Genomic DNA, 17,947 nt, shown 5'->3' with positions numbered 1-17,947 from the left:
AGCTATACCATACTTGCCATCATTTTATTTTCATGGCTATTTATCATGGCAATATCACTTACTGGTAGCTTGTGAGGATATGTATGGGGTGATAAATATTAAAAATAATAATTTATACAAATTATCAAAAAATAATTTAATAATTTTTATTATATAAAACATTGATATATTGGCACTATTCCCCTTGATTGATTTAAAACAAAGAGTTGCCCACTATTTTAACTCGTATAGACCTTAGAGTACATGTTATTATAGAATTTGTATTTCACACATTAATCACAAACTAATTATAAAAATATAATTTATGGTGACAATAATTAATAATAGTAATAATAATAATAATAATAATAATATGTAACATGCATGAGCGTAATCAGTGAATATTTAAGTATAGCGTACGTATACAATATGGCAACAGTTTTGACACAATTACAGATAGCTCAATAGCAACAGTTATATCCATATAGATGCAATTTTCAACAAGACTTACTACTGAAAGCTTCAGCTTTGCTAGACATTCCTTAACACAGAATGTGGCGAAACCAACTTCGCCACTATGAGCTGGAGAAGCCTGGTTGCTCGCCTGCTTCCTTTGGACTATGGACCAGACTTTAAAAAGCTTATTTACCCTGCAGAAAGGCTTATTCGTGCCTTTTCTGCCGGGGTGTTTGGTAGATTTTATCTACCAAACAAACTACCGAATGCGGGACCACCTGGGAGCTGGAGTGTGCCGGCAATTGACCGCCCAGAAGCTGCGGTTAACCGCAGCTTAATTGATGAGCGCTGGGTGGCCTTTGTTCGTTTGCCGAACACGTGGCAGCGGCCATTTTAACTCCCGAACGGCCAGCGGTGTTCAGCGCTCAAACTATGGAACTGTAAACGGACACTTAATTGCACGAACACCGCTGAGCCGTCCGTCGCCTGGGTCCTAATCGTACAAGGTTAACCGAACACCGGAATTCGGTATTTCTATGTGAACTGTGGTAACCCAGATAGCTATGCCATGGAGCCTATTCGTGTGATTAAAGACTTTGGCTCCATGGCGATTAAACTGTATTCGTGTGGTCTGGGTGCCATTCACCTAATAATGTGCACCCAGACCTGAGCTATCTGGGGATATGTTACATGTCTGTGTGTAATGGATTAAAAGTAACTTTATATATTTTAAAGCATAATACTGTATTTAGCTTCCCACATTTGTAATGGAGTTTGGTCTCTGGCCTGGGAGATAATTGGATTACTTCTCCAATTATCTCCAGGGCAGAAGGGAGGAAACCAGGATGCATTGTGGGAATGTTTACTGCTGTGTGTCTGTAATTGGTTTATGTCTGTCCTTTGTTACAGTCTTCCATTTGGTCCCCTAGGGGAGTATCCACCAGGTGGGAGACCTGCATAAATACTGGGCAGGTAGCCCTGAGTAAAGGAGTTCCTGCTTAACCCTGAAGCTGAAGTGTTGTCTCATTCTTGGGGGGAATTTGACTGTATGCCGACTGCCAGGAGTGTAAGCTGTTCGTATTGCTTTTCCTGTTCGGCTGCTTCCAGGATTCGTGTGTCTGCTGTTCGAGAGTTGGTGAATCCGTGCAGTTTGGGAGTTCGGGAAATTGGTGCTTACAGTAGCTGCTGGTCTATCTAAAGGGGATTATCGCCTAAACTGGGTTTTATCCCCTTTTGAGCAAAACGGTCCGTTACAATTGGTGGCAGCGGTGGGATCGTTCCTACAACCAGGGGGACAGCTACAGACAACACCATTCCTGGATTACAAAGTGAGGGCAATGCCAGTACCCGTACAGCGCCCCTATCTACAAGGAACCAACTGCAGCAGAGCAAGCATGGCACCCAGCTACACTCAAGAGGCGTATGACAGAGAGGTTACCGCGGTGCTGGCTTTATGCGGACCCAACCCCTTAGAGTATATAGTGCAGCGTGTGAAGAAAGCAGTAAGAGAGTACTTGCCGTGGGAATCAGAGCGGGCCAGGGGGTTTGCAGTCCTTCCTCCCCAGTGGCAGTGTGTAACCCAGGGAGCAGAAGGTGCCGTCCTTCCTCCCCAGCGGCAGTGTGTACCCCCGGTAGCTGAAGGTGCAGTCCTTCCTCCCCAGCGGCAGTGTGTACCCCAGGGAGCAGAAGGTGCCGTCCGTCCTCCCAAGCGGCAGTGTGTACCCCAGGGAGCTGAAGGTGCCGTCCTTCCTCCCCAGCGGCAGTGTGTACCCCAGGGAGCTGATGGTGTTGTCCGTCCTCCCCAGCGGCAGTGTGTGTCCCAGGGAGCAGAAGGTACCGTCCTTCCTCCCCAGCGGCAGTGTGTACCCCAGGGAGCTGATGGTGTTGTCCGTCCTCCCCAGCGGCAGTGTGTACCCCAGGGAGCTGAAGGTGTCATCCGTCCTCCCCAGTGGCAGTGTGTAACCCAGGGAGCAGAAGGTGCCGTCCTTCCTCCCCAGCGGCAGTGTGTGTCCCAGGGAGCAGAAGGTATCGTCCTTCCTCCCCAGCGGCAGTGTGTACCCCAGGGAGCTGAAGGTGCCGTCCTTCCTCCCCAGCGGCAGTGTGTACCCCAGGGAGCTGATGGTGTCGTCCGTCCTCCCCAGCGGCAGTGTGTGTCCCAGGGAGCCGAAGGTATCGTCCTTCCTCCCCAGCGGCAGTGTGTACCCCAGGGAGCTGATGGTGTCGTCCGTCCTCCCCAACGGCAGTGTGTCCTGCAGGGAGCAGAGACCGTCAGTCTCGTACCCCAGCAGCAGGACAAGAGAATGAAAGGGGAGACAGCTGGTCTCCCTTTCCACCAGCAGAGAGAGTGGCAGGGAGAGGAGCCTGCTAACCTCTCTCCCCAGCGGCAGTTTACCGTCCATAGAGAGGAGCTTGTTACACCCTCTCTCCAGCGGCAGCCTAACCCACCAAGGGGAGATGTTAAGCCCCACAACTGTGCAGATGGGACCGTAGTCTCTGCACTTACAGCACAAGGGGTAGGGACGGTCGGTCCTGCTCCCCAGCCACAGAGCGGTGTATCCAAAGGGGAGACAGTCGGTCTCCCCCTCCGGCAGCCGAGCTATGCACCTACAGGGGAGACAGTCAGTCTCCAGCAACCAGGCTCCAACCAGACTACTCCCGTGGTAGTGCTGGCACCAGGACAGAGTACCGCTGGTCTCTGCACCCTCAGCAACCCACCAAGGCAGCCTACCAGTCCCCCACACAGCCGTGGTAAGGCACCTGGACATGGACAAGATTCTCCCTTACCCAGGTGTAGTAACCGTTTATTGTGGGTGGGCTGTACTGCTGTTTCTGTCTTGTGGGTGGGCTGCTGGACTAACAAGGGCACTGACCAGCAGGAGGTCAGGTACCCTGTTAGTCTAATTGGTAAAGGGGAGAATTGTGGCGAAACCAACTTCGCCACTATGAGCTGGAGAAGCCTGGTTGCTCGCCTGCTTCCTTTGGACTATGGACCAGACTTTAAAAAGCTTATTTTCCATGCAGAAAGGCTTATTCGTGCCTTTTCTGCCGGGGTGTTCGGTAGATTTTATCTACCGAACAAACTACCGAATGCGGGACCACCTGGGAGCTGGAGTGTGCCGGCAATTGACCGCCCAGAAGCTGTGGTTAACCGCAGCTTAATTGATGAACGCTGGGTGGCCTTTGTTCGTTTGCCGAACACGTGGCAGCGGCCATTTTAACTCCCGAACGGCCAGCGGTGTTCAGCGCTCAAACTATGGAACTGTAAACGGACACTTAATTGCACGAACACCGCTGAGCCGTCCGTCGCCTGGGTCCTAATCGTACAAGGTTAACCGAACACCGGAATTCGGTATTTCTATGTGAACTGTGGTAACCCAGATAGCTATGCCATGGAGCCTATTCGTGTGATTAAAGACTTTGGCTCCATGGCGATTAAACTGTATTCGTGTGGTCTGGGTGCCATTCACCTAATAATGTGCACCCAGACCTGAGCTATCTGGGGATATGTTACATGTCTGTGTGTAATGGATTAAAAGTAACTTTATATATTTTAAAGCATAATACTGTATTTAGCTACCCACATGTGTAATGGAGTTTGGTCTCTGGCCTGGGAGATAATTGGATTACTTCTCCAATCATCTCCAGGGCAGAAGGGAGGAAACCAGGATGCATTGTGGGAATGTTTACTGCTGTGTGTCTGTAATTGGTTTATGTCTGTCCTTTGTTACAGTCTTCCATTTGGTACCCTAGGGGAGTGTCCACCAGGTGGGAGACCTGCATAAATACTGGGCAGGTAGCCCTGAGTAAAGGAGTTCCTGCTTAACCCTGAAGCTGAAGTGTTGTCTCATTCTTGGGGGGAATTTGACTGTATGCCGACTGCCAGGAGTGTAAGCTGTTCGTATTGCTTTTCCTGTTCGGCTGCTTCCAGGGTTCGTGTGTCTGCTGTTCGAGAGTTGGTGAATCCGTGCAGTTTGGGAGTTCGGGAAATTGGTGCTTACAGTAGCTGCTGGTCTATCTAAAGGGGATTATCGCCTAAACTGGGTTTTATCCCCTTTTGAGCAAAACGGTCCGTTACACAGAACATAGCATCTCACTGCAGCGCAGCATTCTTGCTGTCAGTTTGAATCCCACTAAGTTAACTCACTCACTGCTGGCTACAATTCTCACAGGAAAAACACATTTAATATTGCAATTAACAAGTACAATATTTCTCACAGTATAAATCAGTTTAATATCCCTTCCATCCACTGACCCAAAAAATAATTGAACCAAAATTTTACATTGCAGATGATTCATTTTCCTGATTAAAGATTAACTATCCCTGAATTCAGATAAGTCGATATCTCTTGATATGCTAAACTTGGCAAGTTAACAGTAAATATCTTGTTCATTTATTTCACCTGCAAGAATAGAATGTGGGACCCTATATTTCCTCAGCTAATTATTATTATTTTTTTAAATTAAACCGGACCAGCTTTTTTCCAGGTATATTCCTGTTTTTAGTAAAAATGTATTAATTTAAATGAATTAAATAAAACCAGCATATTTACCATCTTTCTTGGTAGAAATTATTTTGGCTTAGGGATATATTCCGTGAATGGTGCATGCAGTACGAGACATGGGCATCCGCAGGAATTTTTCCGGGGCGGGGGGGGGCGCGTAATTATAATGACATCCATGCTTGGCCCCTTTTTGACAGTGTCATGAAGGGCGGGCATAGTCATTATCACATAAAGCCAGGGTGAAAAGCGGTTTCACAACTATGGTGTCAGGAATATATGTATGTAAAAATTAAAGGAACATTCTGGTAACCATAACAATTTCATATAAATGAAAATGCTATGATGACAGGAGGCCCCTCAGTGCGCTCTTTCCTTTAAGGTGTTAAACCTCTCTCAAATGGTTTAACCCCAAAGACTTCCTCCAGCTTCAGGTTGCTCATTGGTATTCGGCTTCTGAAATGGAGTGTCAGGAAGTGCAAATTGACGTCAGGCATGGGTGCCACTGATTGGCTAGAGTCAGCTGACACTCTAAGCCAATCGCTAGTTCCCGATTCATAAAAATGTTTTACTTTTTTATGAATGGTGTAAGAAATTGGCATTTCTTGAGATATTTGTTTGTCACATACCAGTTTTTTTAACAAATCAAATCAGAGTGTCTTGCAGCTAAACTTATGTTTATTCAAACATACACTTCATCCGGTAATAACATAAGCAGAGTTGAGCGAACCTGGACTGTAAAGTTCAGGTTCATACTGAACATTATGTTTTTTTGGACCCCGGACCCGAACATGGACGTATCACTGTATGTTCGGGTTTGGAGTTCGGTGTTCGGCGATTTAATGGCGCGTTTTGAAAGGCTGCAGGGCAGCCAATCAACAAGCATTTGATTTGTGTGCCCTTAGAAGCCATCACAGCCATGTCAACTAATGGCATGGCTGTGATTGGCCAGTGCAGCATGTGACCCAGTCTCTATATATAAGCTGGAGTCGCGTAGCGCTGCATGCACATGTGCTCAAATTAGTGTAGGGAGAGGATGCTGCAGCTGTTAGGGAAGAACTAATACATTAGTGGGGTGCACTTCATATGATAGTCAAATAGAAGCGTCAAATATTGCAGTTCCATCAGAGTTTTAAAAAGTAACATTTTTTTGGTGCTAAAAAGTACAATAGTGGGGTGCACTTCGTATCTGAGAGTCAAATAGAAGCGTCAAATACTGCTGTCACATTGCAGTTTTAAAACTTAAAATTGTTTGGGTGCTAAAAAGTACATTAGTGGGGTGCCCTTCATATCTGAGAGTCAAATAGAAGCGTCAAATACTGCGCTTACAGCGCAGTTTGAAACATTCTTATTTTCTGGGTGCTAATCTGCTTAATAGTAAATTTGGGGCGTCCTCTTCACATCTGAGAGTCAAATAGAACTGTAAAATAGTGCTGTGACATAGCATTTTTAAACATGAAATTTTTTTGGGCTGCTAAATAGTACATTTGCGGCCTGCGGTGCACTTCATATCTGAGAGTCAAATAGAACCATCAAATATTGTGCTTACATTGCAGTTGTAAAAATTCTAATTATTTTTGTGCTAAAAAGTCAATTTGATGCCTGCACTTCGTATCTGAGAGTCAAATAGAAGCGTCAAATAGTGCGGTTACAGCGCAATTGTAAACATTCTTATTTTCTGGGTGCTAATCTGCTAAATAGTAAATTTGGGGTGTGCTCTTCATGTTTGAGAGTCAAATAGAAACGTCAAATACTTTGTTTACAGCGCACTTTGACAAATTCCCATTTTTTTGCTCATAAGAAGTAAATTTGGGGTGTGCACTTCATATCTTACAGTCAAATAGAACCGTCAAATACTGTGGTTACAGCACAGTTTGACCAATTAAATTTAGTTTGGGTGCTAAATAGTACATTTGCGGCATACACTTCTTATCTGATAGTCAAATAGAACCGTCAAATACAAATATAGCAATATTGTAATTCGGGGGCAATACCCTCACAAGTCAAACTGAGAGGTCAGTTTATAGGGAAAACTGTTGCCTGGATACAATTCTAAAACAATTTCCAAATGTCCTTTGCAGACTTTACATGCTGGAAAAACACAGGTGCCAACTGCTGTGGCTTTCTGCAGTGTGCAGACCGGCAAGGAGGGCAGGGTTGAGGAGTAGGTGGAAGATGATGTGGAGGATGATGAGGTCCTAGACCCCACATGGAAACAAGGTCACGCGAGTGACGTGTGCAGTTTGGAGGAAGAGGCGCTGGTAGCACAGAGGCACCAGCACAGCATAAGAGGGAACAGGGTGCAAAAGCGGAGCGGCCGTCCCCTAGTGCTCGTCGGCATGTATTATCTTTAGAATTCCCACAGTTATCCAAGTAACAGTTGAAGCGATAAAAAGAACCATTACAGATTTAACGAGCCATTCGCAGTTTCACAGTCCGGTGACCGGGACCCAGACACTGTCTGGGCAGCGGTTGGACGACCGGGACCCAGTATGCCTGATGTTGAAGTTAGGAGTCACAGTGTAAAATGGATTAGCAGGGTCTGGTGCAGGGTAACCGCACGCCTCCTGGTGTTGAGCACCAGCTTTTGTGCGGCCACATACCAGGACCCTGATGCAGCTTCAGTAAAAAGAGTACTGGATACCAGAAGCCATTACCAGACTGATCTGCAACTTGGAACAGGATGTGACATTCACTGTAGCGGCTGTGCGCGCTTTTGGCGTTCTCACCCTGCTGCTGCTCGCCTTTCTGCGCTGCAGCGTAACTTTGGCCTTCCCGCTCACCGCCTCATATGCGACGTGCCCACAAGGTGGAACTCCACCTTGCACATGCTGGAGAGACTGTGCGAGCAGCAGCAGGCGATAGTGGAGTTTCAGCTTCAGCACGCATGGGTCAGTTCCTCTGCACCAGACTTGCCCTCCAATTGATCATAGTTAAAGGATTTCTAGTGGACTCATTACAATTACAGGGCCTCTAAAGAGTCCTGTATTATTATTTGTCGTCACTATCTTCCCGCGTCAGGAGTGGGTCATTTGCGCGCCCGTTGCCTTCCTTGCATGTGGTAGCCGTTTCTCAGGCTCCCTCTCCGGAATTGAACCCTAATTCCCCGTTACCCATGGTCACCATGTTAGGCGCAGTAAATGGCATCGAAAGTTGATATGGATGACATACGAATGAGCCTTGTCGTTGGGGAGGCCATTGAAAAAGTGCTCTAGCATGATGAGCTGGGTGATCTCCTCCGGGAACTTGGCTTGATGGGAATTGAGCCAGTTCTGGGTGGCCCTTGTGATGCGGCATGCCCACTCCGCATGGAAGTCCTTCTCCCCTTTCCGGGTCTCCCTAAACTTTCGGCAGTATTGCTCGGGGGTGACCGCATACCGGGCCAGGAGGATTTGGGTAATAAAGGGATAGTCTCTGATCTGCTCTTCTGGTACAGCCCGGTAAATATCCGCTGCCTTTCCCACTAGTTTGCTGGCAAGGTCCACGTCTTGGAGTAGGCACTGGCGCTCAAAATCTTGTAAAAAGTAATTGATGCCTTCTTCTGCTTCCTTGAACTCTTTGAAGACATTGTATGGTAGCTTATGGGCCAGGATGGTTGTGCTTCCTGGCGCCCTCTGCTCCCTTCTTCCTTCATCTGGGTTCATGGAGGTCCCCCTCAGTCTATTGGCAAGGAGATAGGCTTGCACCTCCAAAAAGGTCCTGCTGACAATCTCCTCTGAGGGACCAAAAGTAATGGGACAATTGGCTGCTCAGCTGTTCCATGGCCAGGTGTGTGTTATTCCCTCATTATCCCATTATCCCATTTACAAGGAGCAGATAAAATGTCCAGAGTTAATTTCAAGTGTGCTATTTGCATTTGGAATCTGTTGCTGTCAACTCTCAATATGAGATCCGAAGAGCTGTCACTATCAGTGAAGCAAGCCATTATTAGGCTGAAAAAACAAACCCATCAGAGAGATAGCAAAAACATTAGGTGTGGCCAAATCAACTGTTTGGAACATCCTTAAAAAGAAAGAATGCACTGGTGAGCTCAGCAACACCAAAAGACCCGGAAGACCACGAAAAACAACTGTGGTGGATGACCAAAGAATTCTTTCCCTGGTGAAGAATACACCCTTCACAACAGTTGGCCAGATCAAGAACACTCTTCAGGAGGTAGGTGTATGTGTGTCAAAGTCAACAATCAAGAGAAGACTTCACCAGAGTGAATACAGAGGGTTCACCACAAGATGTAAACCATTGGTGAGCCTCAAAAACAGGAAGGCCAGATTAGAGTTTGCCAAACAACATCTAAAAGGCCTTCACAGTTCTGGAACAACATCCTATGGACAGATGAGACCAAGATTAACTTGTACCAGAGTGATGGGAAGAGAAGAGTATGGAAAAGGAAAGGAACTGCTCATGATCCAAAGCATACCACCTTATCAGTGAAGCATGGTGGGGGTAGTGTCATGGCGTGGGCATGTATGGCTGCCAATTGAACTGGTTCTCTTGTATTTAAGTATTTCGGTCAATATTATCTGCTCACATTCAGCCACATGCTTCAGAACTCATTGGACTGCGCTTCACAGTGCAGAAGGACAATGACCTGAAGCATGCTGCAAAAGCAACCAAAGAGTTTTTAAGGGAAAGAAGTGGAATGTTATGCAATGGCCAAGTCAATCACCTGACCTGAATCCGATTGAGCATGCATTTCCCTTGATGAAGACAAAACTGGAGGAAAAATGCCCCAAGAACAAGCATAAACTGAAGACAGTTGCAGTAGAGGCCTGGCAGAGCATCACCAGGGATGAAACCCAGTGTCTGGTGATGTCTATGCGTTCCAGACTTCAGGCTGTTATTGACTGCAAAGGATTTGCAACCATGTATTAAAAAGTGCAAGTTTGATTTATGACTGTTAATCTGTCCCATCACTTTTGGTCCCTTAAAAAGTGGGAGGCACATATACAAACTGTTGTAATTCCTAAACCGTTCACCTGATTTGAATGTAAATACCCTCAAATTAAAGCTGAAAGTCTGCAGTTAAAGCGCATCTTGTTTGTTTCATTTCAAACCCATTGTGTTGGTGTATAGAGCCCAAAAGATTAGAATTGTGTTGATGTCCCAATATTTATGGACCTGACTGTACATACAGTTCAATCGCCATGGAGCCAAAGTCTTTTCCATAGTCTTTCATTACATGAATAGGCTCCATGGCATAGCTATCTGGGGTAGCACTACTCACATACTGAAAGTCCCGAACGCCCCATGCAGAAATACACAAATAAACCTTTCTGCAGGGTAAAATACAGCTATCAGCACAGGGGCCATAGTCGGAAGGCAGGAGGCTAGCCAGTAGTCCCCTCCAGGCACAAGTGGCGAAGGGCACTTTGTCACAGTACTGTTTCAATGGGAGCAGCTAGCACAGGCGCTTGTGTGAGAACATATTTTAACAGATTTAATTCTTTTCAACTTCCCCTGTCCAGATGAGCTTATATTTTATACTTTAGCATATTGCATACGGGTTTTGCTATTCCTGCCATATCCTATATAAATCATCTGCTAACATTTATCAAGCCTAAACATTTCTGTAGATCAGACACTGTCACCATTGGCCTTGGCAATTGCTGTAATGCTTTAACCCTTGCTGTTCGTGGTGTTTTACCTTCAGGATCTATATTAACTCATAGGAAAGACAATCTTTCTTTCAAGATCTGCACTTTGAATGTGTTCAGTTTTAACCCATTATCTGCCAGTGCTTGACAAATATCACCCAGTATCTGCTCATGCTCTTCCCTTGTTACTGTTTGAACTAACAGATCATCAACATATTGTAAAATCTTGTTCCCACACCCCAGGAGTTCTAATACTTGAGCAAATGCTTTATGAAAATAAGCTGGCGAGTAGTGGAAGCCCTGTAGCAACACCTGGAACAGATATTGATGATTTTTAAAGGTAAAAGCAAAGCAATACTAGCTATCTGGATTCAATGGTATAGAAAAGAACACATTGACTATATCCAGAAAAGTACTTATCATTGCCATCTACTTGCGCCATGATATCTTATGAGACATACTTATTCACCACATGCATGTCCACAATTAAACTATAAGTGCCATCGGCTTGATTATTGGCCAAATGGTGACTTACATTTGGAATTACCCACTCTCAACACTCCTTGTGATACAAATGCTTTTCTCACCTGATTCACATCTTTTTCTGATTCTTTTGGGATTTTATATTGTTTTACTGCAGAGGGGCCTAGAACTACAATTACGACTTGCAAATTCCCTCTCCCACAATTTTGTTTAGACTTAGACCACACTGTGGGGTATTTTACTTTTACGTCATCATCTTGTTGTATAGAAGGTGACACTTCACTCTGTTTTACAGTCATATCATAGCTATACAATCTTAAATTATTAGGATTAACCACTCAACCTGTTTTGCTCTCACCTAAAGCTTACCATAAAACCAAATTTAATAAATCTACATACAACATTTTTTCATTAATAACACCTATTCACATACTAATATAGTGTGAGGAGGGGTGCACCCATTCATCACAATAGATCCTCCTTCAAACTCAACATCATTATCAGTGGATAGAGTTGCATGTGCATGTGTTCCATTAAAACTTAGAAGGGATTTGTTGATATGCTTAAATTGTTTTAAAGGCAAGCATGTGTTATTAGAGACACTGCTGCTCCTGTTTCTAATAAAAAAATCTATTATATTTCCCTCTAGTCTTCCATAAATATATGGTCACCCATCTTCACTTAGTTATATCAGCAAGATAGATCTGATAATAGCTAGGGGTTACACATCCCTATTTACTGGTGGGTTTAGGCAAATTGCACGTGTGGAATTGTAACTGATTCCACCTTTCTATCAATGGCATTTAACATCCGTGTGACGAAGTGCCCTTCACCACTTTGTCCTGGAGAGGCCTGCTTGCCTGCCTCCTCCCCTGCGACTATGGCCCCTCAGAGATTGTACCCTTTTAAACCAACATTTGGGCTTATGGACTTTTATTGGACTGTGTATGGCCCTTTAAGAACTGTCTGTAGGCACATTGTGACTTTGGTGAACAATGCCCCTTTTAGACTATGGCCTCTGGAAGATATTGCCTGTTATAGACTATTTTAGCAGATTGGATTTTAAAAGACTCTTGCTGCCCCTTTAAATTGTATTGGAGCAGTTCTGCAGCTTTAAATTGGCACTTCGGATGCAGCCGAAGTGCCGAATTAGTCGAAGTGGCCGCCATTCGACAAACGAACACGTGGCGGCGGCCATCTTTGTTCATTCGAACGAGGTCAGCAGTATGTGTAGCCAAATCCATGGAACTGAAATCAGCTACACATTTCAACAAACACCGCTGACCCTTTCCTTCTCCTACACTCAGTTTGTAGGAGTCCCGTTAGGCAGTTTGAACTCACTGCTATACTAAGCTAAATGCACGAACGGCCCAGTTCGTGCATTTCGAATGGGACTTAGTTATTTTTCTGTGTAAAATAGACCGACCGCACAGCCTATGGAACTGTTTTGGGCAGAAAAATGTGCTTGCGGTCGGTCATAAAGGACTTCCAGCTAACGTTTGATCTACTCAGGAAACAGCCAAGTCTGCTTTTTTTCCCACAAGGGAAAACTTGGAGGAACAACAAGCTGCCACGGAACACGGCAAGTACCCACCAGTGATGCCTGATTCAGGCATAGGCTGACTGTCACAAAACAAGGAATAGAGTCAGCGCTAATCAGAAAGGCAGCAGTCCCAAACAAGGACTCCCTCTAATGTCCCTGGAGGTAAATAGACAAAACAAGAGAATGGGGGATGGCTCTGTGCCACTGTATACAACAGATAATAATATTAAGTCCAATGGGATCTGTATCGTTGTGTCCAAAGTTCTACTTTATACGATATCCAGAAGATGTCAATGACATGGAGGATAGTCCAATTGTATAAAATATAGAAAAAATCTTACTTACAGTTGGCAGAGCTTAATCCAGCTCTGGTGTGAATGGCTTATAGCGGTATTATCCCCGCTTGCAGGATATGCGGCAAGTGTCCTCTTCTATGTAGTGCCAGGTAACCAAGTTGGAAATAAAAATGGAAACAATAATGGTGCAGTATGTTCCACACATGCGATAAAAGATATAAAATATAATAGATACACTCACATTCGGTAGAGCTTCCGCTAGCTCTAGGTTGTTAGGCGTGCAGCGGTATAATCCCCGCTTGCAGGATATAGGATGAGTGATCTTGACGCGAATGTCAATAGCTCGGAGAGAAGATAAAACAGCGATAGTGCTTGTAGCGGAGTGCAATATTAAAATCCACGATCTCCGCTGGTTCCACAGGTAAATCCACAGTCAGCGCTGAAAAGTAAGGCAAGTCCCCAAATCCACCCAATAACCGGACGAAACACAGTTTGGGAGTCCACTAACTCGCTTTATTCACAAGCTGGCATATTTAAGCAGTTCCCCATGCAAGGGGTCTCCGTACAGATAATTCAGGGGATTTCTCCCAACATGCATTGTTCTTCTCCCAACAGGCATTGCTGCACGAGAGGGTTACTCCCACTAAAATGGACGATTAAGTGGATTATCCCCTCGTGCAGCAGAACCGACAATTTACTTTAAAATATACATTTTACACAATATTCGGTACATTGAGATGACCGAACGTTCGGTAGATAGCTGGGGTCTGAGCGCACCTTTTGTGAGAATACCGCTCAGATCCCAGCTGAAATGACCGAACGCCGCACAAATACAGTGTTGCATAGAAGTTCCCCTCAATCTGCCGAATGTATTTAGGGGAACGATTCTACCGAAAACCGGGCTCCCGAATGGCCTGGAAGTGCAGCGGTGTTCGCATCATCGAGAAGCCGTTTTTAGTTCCAGGCACTCGACGACCAAACACCGCTGCGAAATAGACGAATCCAAGATGGCCGACCGCCGCATGGTCGGTAGTCGAACGACGGCCACCCAGGATAGTCTATAATTACCGATTGCAACATTGTTGCAATCGGTTAACAAGTGCCACACGACCCTGAATGTGTGATCTACCAGGGGGGCCCGTATTCGTTCGGCGAACGGCTTAGATCGCCGCTGTTCGCCGAACGAAGTACTTGTATGCTGGTAGCTTACGGCTTCCAGCATGCGAATCACTATAGCATAACATACACACAGCAAGTATACACGGCACACAGTACAGCCTACAGACAACCTTCCCATATTATAGTTCCGAAGTGGCTAGGTTTGCCACAATGCTCCCCCAGAACCAAGCCGGCATACACAGTCTGATCCCAACGGATCGGCTTGGGGAGGTCCGGGAAAGTACTCACAGATCACTTTTCAAGTTCAGTCTGTCTGGATAACCCGTCGGCGTTACCGTTTTGTTTCCCTGGGCGATAGTGTATTGTAAAGTCGAAGGGCTGCAGCGCCAAACTCCAGCGCAGCAGCCGGGCGTTATCCCCAGCTACACGGTTAAGCCACACCAACGGGTTGTGATCTGTGAGTAGGGAGAAAGGTTGTCCATATAAGTACAGCTGTAATTTCTTAAGGGCCCACACCATGGCCAGGCACTCCTTCTCAATGGCGGCGTAGCTTACTTCTCGTGGCAATAACTTTCGGCTCAAGTAAGCTACGGGATGTTCGCCGCCATCAGTTCCAACTTGGCTCAGCACTGCCCCCAATCCAAACATTGAAGCGTCTGTGTGGACAAGAAATCGTTTAGTTGGATCAGGAGCAGCAAGTACAGGAGCATTAGTTAGTGCAGTTTTTAGTTGTTGGAATGCCTGTTCACACTCTGGGGCCCAGACGACCTGTCGAGGAAGATTCTTACGGGTCAAGTCAGTCAGGGGTTTGGCCAGGGTGCTATAATTGGGTACAAACTTTCTATAGTACCTGGCGGTACCCAGAAATGCTAACACCTGGGTTTTTGTCCTAGGGGTCGGCCATTTAGCTACCACTTCCACTTTAGCTGGTTCGGGTTTCTGTTGCCCGCTTCCCACCCGGTGGCCCAAGTACTGCACCTCTGCCATCCCTATATGACACTTACTGGGTTTCAGCGTCAACCCTGCCTCTCCAATGCAACCTAGTATGGCCCCTATGTGTTGTAGGTGCTCTGCCCAGGTCTGACTGAATATAGCTATATTGTCTAAGTAGGCACAGGCGTATTCCTGGAATCCGTCCAGTAACCGATCTACCATCCGCTGAAACGTCGCCGGAGTGTTTTTCATCCCGAATGGCATGACTCGAAATTGATACAAGCCAAACGGGGTGACAAACGCCGACTTAGGGATGGCATCCTCGGCTAGTGGAATCTGCCAGTATCCCTTACATAAATCTATGGTAGTGAGATACTGGCCCCGTGCCATCTTATCCAGCAGCTCGTCTATCCGGGGCATCGGATAGGCATCAGACACCGTTTTGTCATTTAGCCTCCGGTAGTCGACACAGAAACGTGTCGTGCCGTCCTTTTTGGGTACCAGCACTACCGGCGATGCCCAGGGGCTATCGGAATGCTCGATCACCCCTAGCTGCAACATCTCCGCTATTTCCTTTTCCATGTGGGTCCTGACTGCTTCAGGGACGCGGTACGGAGTCTGCCGCATGGGTAGCTGTCGCGGGGTTTCAACTCGGTGGGTGGCTAGCGGAGTGTACCCAGGCAAATTGGAGAAGGTAGCCCCTTTAGCTCTTGTACCTGGGCACGCTCCTGCGGGCTTAGCCGCTCTCCCAGCTGAACCCCCTTGGAGGGCTCGGTCTGTTCTTCCTGTTCCAACAGGTCAGGTAGGGGCAAATTCTCCTGATCCTCCGAGGCTGAGGCGCATATTGCCGCCACGTCCTCTATCCTCTCATGGTAGGGTTTGAGCATGTTCACATGTAGCATGCGTCTCTTCCCTACCCCTGAGCAGGGGCCAATCACGTAGGTGGTGTCACACTTCTGTTCCACCACCTGGTATGGGCCTTGCCAGATGGCCTGCAGCTTGTCTGTGCGGACAGGTTTTAAAATCAAAACCTTCTGCCCTACCTGAAAGCTGCGGTCTCTGGCTCCCCTATCGTACCAACGGCGCTGGCGTTGTTTGGCCGCCTGGAGTTTGTTGCGCACTTCCTGAGTCAGCGCCTCCAGACGGTCCCGGAATTCCAGTACGTACGATACAATAGGGGTTCCATCTGGGCTACTCTCTCCCTCCCAATGCTCTCTAATGAGGTCTAACGGTCCCCGTACCCTTCTCCCAAATAGCAATTCAAAAGGGGAAAATCCTGTGGAATCTTGGGGTACTTCTCTATAGGCGAAGAGTAAATGGGGCAGAAAACGTTCCCAGTCTCTGTGGGCCTCTCCGAACGTACGGAGCATCTGTTTCAGCGTACCGTTAAATCTCTTGCATAAGCCATTGGACTGGGGGTGGTATGCAGAGTTTACTATCGGCCTAATGCCACATATTTTCCATAGTTGCTGGGTGACCTCGGCGGTGAATTGGGTGCCCCTATCGGATATTATTTCTTGGGGAAACCCCACCCGGGAGAATATTTTCATTAATGCCTCGGCCACCGTCTCGGCATGGATATTCGAGAGAGCTATGGCCTCGGGGTATCGGGTGGCATAGTCCACTACTGTCAAGATGAACCGTTTACCGGAGGGACTGGGTTTGGATAATGGCCCCACTATGTCAACTGCCACCCTACTGAAAGGTTCTGAAATAATCGGGAGGGGACATAATTTAGCTTTATGACGGTCACCTCGCTTGCCTACTCGCTGACATATATCACAGGAGGTGCAGTATTGTCTTACATCTTTAGAAATCCCTGGCCAGAAAAATGCATGGGTTAACCTATATCGGGTACGGGTCATTCCTAGATGTCCGGATAAGGGAATATCGTGAGCAATCCTAAGTAGCTCGGGACGGTACTTCTGGGGAACCACTAATTGTTTGGTGGTCACTGTGACGGACCCTCCCACTCCCCGTTCTGCAATGCAGTATAGTAGCCCCTTCTCCCAAGTATACCGCTCCCCCTCTGTCCCCGCTTGGTTAGTGCGTACCCTGTCTCTGTACACCTGCAATGTGGGATCTGCCTTTACCTCGGCTTCAAACTTAGCTGGGGTATCCCAGGACATACGTGTCGGGTGAGGGTCTTGGTCTCTTACCTGAGCCTCAGAGTGTGTAGGTGGAGCCGTGGTGCGGGCCTGTTGCCGGGTGGTGACTGGATGGGCTTCTTGGTAGGGAGCCTGTGGGACAAAAGCAGATGTCATCTGGCCCAAGTCGTTCCCCAGTACCACATCCGCAGGTAGGTGTTGCATGAGACCTACTTCCACAACCCCCTCCCCCACACCCCAATCCAAATGTACTTTAGCAGTGGGCAAACGGTACACTGCTCCCCCTGCCACCTTCACGGCCACTGATCCACCAGTGTGAGCGGACCCGGAAACTAGGTGGGGTGCGATCAAGGTGAGCGTGGCTCCGGAATCTCGGAGCCCTTGTACTTCTTTCCCCTCCAGCGTCACCAGCTGGCGATGATGCTGCCTGTTGTCAGTGGCTCTGACCGACATCACCTCGTGTAATACCCCTAGTGGTTCCTCGGGTTGAACACTCCACATCTCTTGGGCCGCTGGTTCTCGCTGATAATAATGGGCTGCAGCCCTTGGTGTGGGATTCGGTCGGGTTTGGTTCCAGGTGGGTCTGCCCCAATTTTGGGTGCATTCCCGGGCTATATGCCCCCACTGTTTGCAAGAGTGGCACTGGATATTGGCACGTCCATTGTATCGGGAGGCGGGTGGTATATTCCCTGGGGCCGTGCGAAAAGGGGTTGTAGTGGGAACCGGGGCAATAGGAACGCTGGGTGACCCTGTGGGTCGTGGGTAACTCTTGGAGAGGGTTATCTGATGCCTTCTTGCATCAAAATGCTGGTCGGCTAATTGTGCCGCCTTGGTTAGGGTGAGAGGTTTCCTGTCTCGCACCCATTCTTGGGTCACTGGAGCCAACCCGTCGAAGAATTGTTCTAGCAGCATTAACTGCCGCAATCCTTCCATGGTA

This window comes from Pelobates fuscus, chromosome 6, assembly GCF_036172605.1.
Source record: "Pelobates fuscus isolate aPelFus1 chromosome 6, aPelFus1.pri, whole genome shotgun sequence".
NCBI classification, from domain to species: domain Eukaryota; kingdom Metazoa; phylum Chordata; class Amphibia; order Anura; family Pelobatidae; genus Pelobates; species Pelobates fuscus.
The sequence above is the reverse complement of the archived record's forward strand: the minus strand, read 5'-3'. Positions refer to the sequence as shown.